This window comes from Balaenoptera acutorostrata, chromosome 4, assembly GCF_949987535.1.
Source record: "Balaenoptera acutorostrata chromosome 4, mBalAcu1.1, whole genome shotgun sequence".
In the NCBI taxonomy this organism is placed as follows: domain Eukaryota; kingdom Metazoa; phylum Chordata; class Mammalia; order Artiodactyla; family Balaenopteridae; genus Balaenoptera; species Balaenoptera acutorostrata.
The window spans coordinates 3,659,320-3,668,336 of record NC_080067.1 but is presented as its reverse complement, the minus strand read 5'-3'; positions in this window follow the sequence as shown (position 1 = coordinate 3,668,336).

Sequence of the window (9,017 nt, the reverse complement as noted above, 5' to 3'; positions counted from 1 at the left end):
ATGTTTTACGATGACCTAGAGGGGTGGGATAGGGAGGGTGGGAAGAGACCCAAGAGGGAGGGGATATGGGGATATATGTATGCATATGGCTGATTCACTTTGTTGTACAACAGAAACTAACACAGTATTGTGAAGAAATTATACTCCAGTAAAGATCTATTAAAAAATATAATAATTGCTATACTGTCTATAATTTATTTAGAATACTTTAGACAGTGGGTTCCAACACCAATGACCTTGATTTCATTAAGTGTTGAAGAAATAAATCAGTAACATATTACTGGGTATATTTAAGAATTCTATTCAGTACTGCAATAGAATAGGAATTGATGCTTTCCAGAGGAGAAAATAACCAAGTAGAGATTTAGGAAAGTATTTGCCCGTATCTCTGTGATGGATACAAATCTTAGTTCCCATGTGCAGGTGTGTGAGAAATGTCAGTATCTTCCCATACGTATGCACATTGTATGAGCTCTGGGAGTTCCCACTTATATCTGGGTTTCACAGAAGTTAGGGGGTTCGGGTGCATCCTAGCAGTGATTTTCCAAGTGTGGTCCCGAGGCCACACCAGCGTGACCTGAGAACGTGTTAGAAACGCAGAGTCTCAGTCCCCATCCCAGACCTGCTGAATCAGGAACTCTGGGGGCGGGGCCCCTAAATGTGTGCATTAGCAGGCTCTCTGGGTAATCCCGACGCCCGGTAACACTGGAGAATAACTCCATTATGGTGTCAAGTCCCGGGTGGGGCAGCTGGTGTGTGTTGCCCTCGGTCCACAGTCAGCTGAGGCCTCCAGTGCTCCGTTGCTGGTCCACGCAGGCCCAGCAGGGGCCCTCATTCCAAGCTGTTTCCAGTCAATCTCTCTCCCTCACTCTCAGCTGGTTTCTGTGCCGTTCTTAGGTACACTGTACCAGTGATAATTCTCCTGCTCCTGTGTCACAGCGGCCTACGGGAAATTTTGTGGCGGCATTATTTAAACTCAGGCTACTTTGGGGCCTCTCTCAACCTTACAAAATTGTCCAGACACTTCTTTGTTACTTTTAGGCTTGGGGAACTCGTCCACACACATCCATTTCTCCTGTGGGGTCTTGCTGACTTCATCGCCTTCATTCAAGAACGGGAGGCCAAGTCCTCTCTGCTCTGATCGCCCCAAACTTAACTGCAGTTTCTGTTCCTACTTTGGGCTCCTAGGTGGGACAGGTGCAGGATTTCTTCTCAGGATCCATCAGTGTCTGAACGCATTTCATTTCTGGTCTCCCTTCAACAATCAAGGAAATGTCTTTTAGCCTCAGGCAAGAAAATCTGCCTTGTTTTAGATTACCTCACCTGTGGCACAAGCTATCCATCATCAAGGTGGAATAAAGACACCTCGGGGAAATGATTGCAAATATCTTAACTCCCTTCACTGACAAAGCAACCGCTTTGCTTTTTTTTTTTTTTTTTTAATGTATTTATTTATTTATTCACTTATGGCTGTGTTGGGTCCTCGCTTCTGTGCGAGGGCCCTCTCCAGCCGCGGCAAGTGGGGACCACTCTTCATCGCAGTGCGCGGGCCTCTCACCACCGCGGCCCCCCCCGCCGCGGAGCACAGGCTCCAGACGCGCAGGCCCAGCAACCGCGGCTCACGGGCCCAGCCGCTCCGCGGCACGCGGGATCTTCCCAGACCAGGGCCCGAACCCGCGTCCCCCGCACCGGCAGGCAGACTCTCAACCACTGCGCCACCAGGGAAGCCCAACCGCTTTGCTTTTAATAATTAATGGAAAAATACAATTAAGACAGCGATGCATTTTCTTTTAAGAAATTTACCTGTATATGTGCCAAATACCTCTCTGATATCCTTCTCATCTGCCCCAGATCTGGGAAGCCTGGACTTTATCCTCGATTGCAGTAACTGACATTGCCCACTACTTTTTTTTCCTTGACCACTGCCAAACCCTTCACAGGCCAGTAAGCCACGATGCTATGGGTTTTGTTGTGACCGCATCATTTACTTAGTAAGTCTGCTCTTTTTTGGTCCTAATTATCTTGCAACAATTAAAGTATTATTATCTGACATCAAAGGTATTATAAACATGAATGCAAATGAATAATTGAAACCTCTTATTTGGTTTTGAGCTGACCTGGATGATCAAAACTATGCTTTATGAGAAGTTTTCTTTTTTTTAATTAATTAATTAATTTATTTCTGGCTGCATTGGGTCTTCATTGCTTTGCACAGGCTCTCTCTAGTTGCGGCGAGCGGGGGCTACTCTTCGTTGCGGTGCGTGGGCTTTTCATTGCGGTGGCTTCTCGTTGCGGAGCACGGGCTCTAGGCACGTGGGCTCAGTAGTTGTGGTGCACGGGCTCAGTAGTTGTGGCTCGTGGGCTCTAGAGTGCAGGCTCAGTAGTTGTGGCTCATGGGCTTGGTAGTTGTGGCTCATGGGCTCTAGAGCACAGGCTCAGTAGTTGTGGCGCACGGGCTTAGTTGCTCCGTGGCATGTGGGATCTTTCTGGACCAGGGCTCGAACCCGTGTCCCCTGCATTGGCAGGCGGGTTCTGATTCTTAATCACTGAGCCACCAGGGAAGCCCCTATGAGAAGTTTTAAAATTACTTTTGGAATGAAACCAGAAATGAAAACTTTTTAAAATAAAAATTTGTTTACTTCTGAAACTATGTCCTCAGCAACCCCAGGGATACTTGGGTTCAAGTTAAGAATAGACTTTCTTTTCTTCTTTTTTTTTTTTTGGCTGCACCCTGCGGCATGCGGGATCTTCCCCGACCAGGGATCGAACCGCGCCCCCTGCAGTGGAAGCGCGGAGTCTTGACCACTGGACCGCCAGGGAAATCCAGAATAGACATTCTTTGAATATCTGGGGTCAGCAGTTTTATATTTATATGCCACAGACACCATACTTTTGGAATTGTGGTGCTGCTTGTTCGCTCCTCCTGCCCCAGTTTCCCCGTCTGTGTGAGATATATCTGTGCATGTTTTCAGGGAGAGAGTGTGGTCTCATTTCTGGAGACAGAGAAGCCAGCCCTTGGATGTGAAATGAAGGGATTCCTGGGAAAGATGAGGCTGATTGCAATTGAAATGTTTTTGTGACAAACTAGATGTCACCCATCCTTGTAAACATGCGACTTGTAATTGCTTTTTTGAAGGAAAAAGTTGCACCAGCACATTTTTAGTCTTGCTTGTAATCCACCATGATTTGGAGTGGTCAGACTCTAATCATGACCGCTTTTGACAGACGTTTAAAATAAGCCATCTTCTGAGCTCTGAATCTCACAAGGCAGCACGCAGAAGGAACAGTGCCAACAGCAGACCTTCAACATAGTCCAGACCTCCTGCCCTGACTCTGTCTGTCGTGCACTCTTCACTCCCTGGAAACCTTTCCGCAGGGGACAACCATGGCTTTTGCTAACACTGCTTGGACTGAGTCATGGTGTTCTGAGATTCAGGAGAGGTGTCAACTCCTTGCAAAGTGATTTTTCAAAGTTCTGCTCTTCTCTAATCTATGAATTGCTGGAGAAGCCTCTCAAGCTGTCTACTGGCTATGGTTTTTGGCCACATTATCACTTAAGCCAAGCTGATTAAGACTAATTTTGGTCAAGATAAATTCGTGCCTGGGCAAACAACCAATGTGCAGAGTCTCAACCAGATGCAGTTAAATCAAGATTTATGTTTTGACGGAGATGCTTAATAATGACTGTTGTATTCAACATAATTATGATGAACCCCTGGCAGCATAATGTTCCCAGTGTGTCAGGCAATCCTAGAATTTATTTGCTGTATTTTTTCTCACTTTAGAGTTGCTCTTTGATTCTGGCACATTATTCTCTCTGGTGATCGTTTCAAATCAGCCTGACTGATTCGTGGCTGCACAGAAAAGGTTTTCTCCGGAGCTAGTAGGATGATTGTTGAAAAAAAACGTGGAGAGACAGATGGTAGACTTTATTTTACTGGCTCATCTGCTTTTGCAGGGGATGATTATACATTCAAAGTAAGTGGCACCAGAAGTCACGTCTAACTGAGGTTCATCCCACGTGTTTCCTTGCGGAGAACCTAAAATATAGTTTTAAGGACAACTTAAAAACTGAGCAGGTGTGAGGAGCAGACCCTCTAGGACGTGGTCATGATGTGGACTGGGGCTGGAGCAGAGGTCTGAGAGGTCACTGGCTTTGACCCCTCTAGTCTTCGTGCTGCCTCATTATCAGATGAGAGTGTAGTTTTGGCTTGAACCCCTTGAGTGATGGGGTCCTCTCCATTTCTACTTTAGACAGTTCAACTGTGACATCATTCTTTCTTCTTCTGGGCCAATATTAACTTCTGAGTAATTTCTATTCATTCATTCTGGCTGCGCTCTTTGGAAGCAACGCGGAACAAGTTGATTTCCTGTTCTACCTGGCAGGTGTCTTGCATGCGAGCTAGAATGCTGTCTCAAGTCTTCTGCAGGCTAACTGTTCTCCGTTTGGATCATTTCCCCGTTTGAAATGGTTTGGTTCCCGGCTCATAAGCCCTCCGAATTAGAGGAACTCAAAAGAAACAGAAATAGTTTAGTTTAAATTTGCTTAACCTGCTTACGTGGCACAAACAAATAGAATATTCAGTTCCAGACTCATAAAAATTAAAGAGGTGTGTTAATTTTGGTTTAAAAGGATAGAGCAGAAGCGGTGGCCACAAGAGACCATCTCTCAGGTTTCCCATTCCTGTCCCAGGAGGCTTATCCTTAGGTCCAGGCCTGTCTCTCTGTAGACTGTTGCTTCATGTTAAGGAGAATTAGTGGCTCTACCCTGGCCCTTTAAATAAAGTTGACCCTGCCATTCGTCACTCCAGACTTGGCTTATGAATGCAAGGGTTTCTAGATCAGAGGTTTCTGGAAATTTGATGCAGATTTAGGGAATCCTTAGAGACAGATTTGCCTTGGGGATTTGGGATGGCTGAACGGACAGAGCTGTTTAACCAGAGCCTTGTCTCTTTCTCACGTTTTGGAGTTTCACGTTAGAGTTCGCTGGAAAATAGGCTTGGCAGCTGGAAGACCATTTATTAAGCAGGACCTTTACCCCTTTCTCTCTTTTCTTCCCCTAGTCGTCTCCAGGCTAGCTCTGCTTTCATCTCCCGGGTTCCGAAGCCGTGGGTTGTGTGCCTCACCAGGATTCATCATTTAATGCCCATCAGCACCTAGGAAATACTGTAAGAGGGGTGACTCAGGGAAGAGATAGGGAAGAGATAAGTAAAGCCTGGCAGTTTCGGGGAGGGGGACCTCAGGTGCAGGACTTGAGATTAGCATCCTTCTCATTTTATGATGGTTGGGATCACCAGTCTGTTGCGACCCTTCTCCTGCTTTATTTCTTTTTCTCTCCTCATGTCTTCCACGTAGGCACCCAGTCTAATGTGCTTGATATATGTCCTTGGTTACATATGATTCCCCGTAAAAATATGGAGTTCCTTTGCATGTGTTTGTAATTTACCCCAGTGGTATGGTGCTGTCTTGTTTCATAAGGGTTTCTGTCTGCAGGTCTGGTTCAATGTTGCTAATGCTATGGTGATTTCCACGGTAGGAAGCCCTCCACTCAGTATTCTTCTCCTCTTCCTGAGCCTGAACTCCCTGGTACTGCAAAGTCTGGGATGCTCGGCTGACAATGCCTGTAGATCCGTGTGAGAGTGCAGGGTGTGTTCCCAGGAGTGGAATTATGGGTAGAGTCACTGGCCACAGGAAAAATGGACACTTTCCGCAGGAGATGAGGTCCTCCTCTCCTCATCTTCTTATTAACACTTGGTATTTTCTGTGGGTAAAGTGGTTTCGATTTTCCTATTTCCGATTACTAGTGAGGTAGGGGATTTCTTTGTATACTTGTTAGCCAGTTGGGCTTCTCCTTCTGTGACTATTCTATTTTTCCGTTGCATTTCATGTCTTTTTCTTATTGATTTGGAAAACCTACCTGTATATTCCTGATACTAATCCCATGACATTTCAGACATTGCCAATATATATATTTGTTAAATTAATTAATTAATTTATTTATTTTTGGCTGCGTTGGGTCTTCGTTGCTGCACGCGGGTTTTCTCAAGTTGCGGTGAGTGGGGGCTACTCTTCATTGCAGTGCGCGGACTTCTCATTGTGGTGGCTCGTCTTTGTTGCGGAGCACCGGCTCTAGGCGCGCAGGCTCAGTAGTTGTGGCTCGCGGGCTCAGTAGTTGTGGTATGCGGGCTCTAGAGTGCAGGCTCAGTAGTTGTGGCGCATAGGCTTAGTTGCTCCGCATGTGGGATCATCCTAGACCAGGGCTCGAACCCGCCTCCCCTGCATTGGCAGGCAGATTCTTAACCAGTGCGCCACCAGGGAAGCCCCAGATGTTGCCAGTATTGTAAAAATTTTCTCCCTGATGTATCTGGGTTAGCTTGCTAATATTTGGTTTAAGACTTTTGCTGTCTTCCTTTAATTGCAGGTAAGAGTGAAAGTTGGATAAAAGAGGCTTTTATTGCTTTCCTGTGGAAAGTTCCACAAGGACCTTCAATTTAGTGACTTATCCTCCTGCATATGTGCAGCCTTAAATAAATGTATCTTCCAGATGTCAGCTAGAGCCCTGTCTTCGGAGCTAGGTGAAATTGCATTGAAAAACTGTTCTTTCAACTTTTTTGAAACTAGATAAAGGAACTCCCATGAATTCTGGGATAATGTGTTATCAAGATCCCCTTTGATCTGGGGTTCTGTTGTTTCATATCAAGATGGTAACTGAATGTCCCTTTTCATTTGTTTCTAAAAGAAATTCACCCGCACCATGCATTTGACAATTTTAAGTTGATTATCTAAAGCTGAGGGAGTTGTCGCATGATGTCCCATCTTGAATCTTAAGTGTTTCTCCGTGTCCTCTCTGTAGCCCCTCAACCTCCATTGCTGTAAATTCTCCTTTCATTATGCAGAGCACTTTGGCTCTCCCCAAACTTAACTGATCACTCGGACCCCCAAATGCTTAGCGAAACAAAATGTCCTCCTGTTAGACTGACACCTCTAGAAGTCAGCTGGGTTATAAACAGGTCCTGCCGAGAGAAATTACTCTTCAGTGTTGCAACGCCAATGAGTGATTTTGCAATAGACAACACCTAATGAGAGGCCAGGTGGCCGTTCTTCAGGATGTGCGTGCTTTTTGCATTAGGGTAGGGGAGCTTCTTTGGAAGGGGAATGGTAAACATTTCCAGAGCAGAGTTGCCTTTGCTCTTTCTTCAGGAGCTAAGTCTATGCTGGTCTTAATAGTGCACCTTGTAAAAAGGATATGGATCTTGGGACCCTATGTGCTCTGACGCTTGTCCACTGTGTGATGTTGGATGAGTTGCTTATTCACACTGAGCTTCCATTTCCTCGTTGTCAAATAAGGATACTAACACCTACTTTGTGCGTTTACTCGGAGGATTAAAGGTATAATACAGAGGGTCTAGTATGATTCCTGACTTTGAGTAGGTGTTCATTACGTGGTGGGCTGTTATTATATACTCCACTGTGGCAGTGGAGAATTCCGGAAGGCAGCACCAACACCCAGCCCATCCTCTGGGAAGGCTGCTGGGATTCTGGAGTGGAGAGTAAATGATGAGTGCTATTTGTACCAAAGTACTGGAGAAAATGAAGGTGAACTTCCTGAAACGTGCAATTGGATTCTCACAAAGCAGCTCACGTACCAATGAATGATCCTTGGTTTTGGGTTCTTCATCTTTTGAAATAATTTATTGTTATAAAGACCCTATTTGGCTTTGATTCCAGGTAATGGAAAGAAATCCTCAAAGCTCTCTTCGAGGCTAAAGATGCCCATACAGAAAATTATAAAATCCTTAGAATTTAAATAAACCTGCATATCTACAACACAAAAAACTGCAGCATCTTTGTGGGATTCAGGGTAAAACTGAGGGGTGTTTTTCATGTCTCTATATCTGTTGGGATTTGTGGGCACAAGAATTTTCAAACTTGCTAACTTGAAGATGGTTTACTCTATATGCATCTGCCCTCCCTCATTGCAATTAGTGCAAACAAGTCAAATGAAAATAAAGATGATGGTTTCAGTCTATCCTAAAAAAGAAGAGTTTTCCCGCCACATCATCTGACTTCACTTTTCATATGTATTGATTCCAAACATGTGTGCACCAAAGTGAGGTTTTGTATGGAAAAAATAAAAATTTCTCTTGGCTTCTACAAAATTTTCAGCTAGATATTTATATGGAAAAAAAAATTTGGCCTTGTAAGAACAGCTAATATCATTTAATTAAATCAATGGTCTATTGAGTTCTTTCAGCTACTCTTAGGAAATGTAGCCAAGTGGACAATTTACATGATCAGTTTATATCAAATTAAAAGCCTGTATGCATCCAAATTCATGGTACAGTGAAATATAGGTTTGGCTGTTTGTGGAGCTTCCCGATTCTCTTTGGAATTGGTGCCCCTTCTCCAGACAGCCATAGAACTTGTTGGCTGGAGGAGCCCCGTATCAGATCGTTGCAGATCCTCTAACCCCGGTTGTCTGCCCAGGGCCTGGGCCATGTGTTTCACCCCACTCGCCACCTGGTCGGTCACCCAGTCTAGATGGGCTGTGCCCAGCTGTGGGAGTGGAGAGAACTTTCTCCACTTGGGGCATTGCTTTTGCTCCTGAAGCAAGAGACACCCCCAGAGCTGCTCTGTGGCCAGGCGTGTACAACCTGGCAGAGGGGTGTCCATCCCATTTTGATAGTGGGAGGAGACAGCTGGTAGATGAATTATTTCCCCAGTCCCACGGGAACCATCCGGAGATGCAGTGGTTCATCTGGCCCCTTAGAAGATGGTCTTGCACAACCTGGCCAAATCGTGCTGAGCTTGCTCTCTGTTCAGGAGACTGGTTGCTGAATCAAAAATGGATGTGCTTTCAGACTGAACTGTTGCTGTGGGCATTTGTTCTTTGGCTTGCTTGCTGTTCCTCCCACTTCTTATAGTAGCAAGACTTAGAATATTCTTTGAGGAACCATTCCTGACTCAACCCTTGCTCCAGTTTAGATGGGGCTCGTTATCCCTCTGTCCTCCACCCA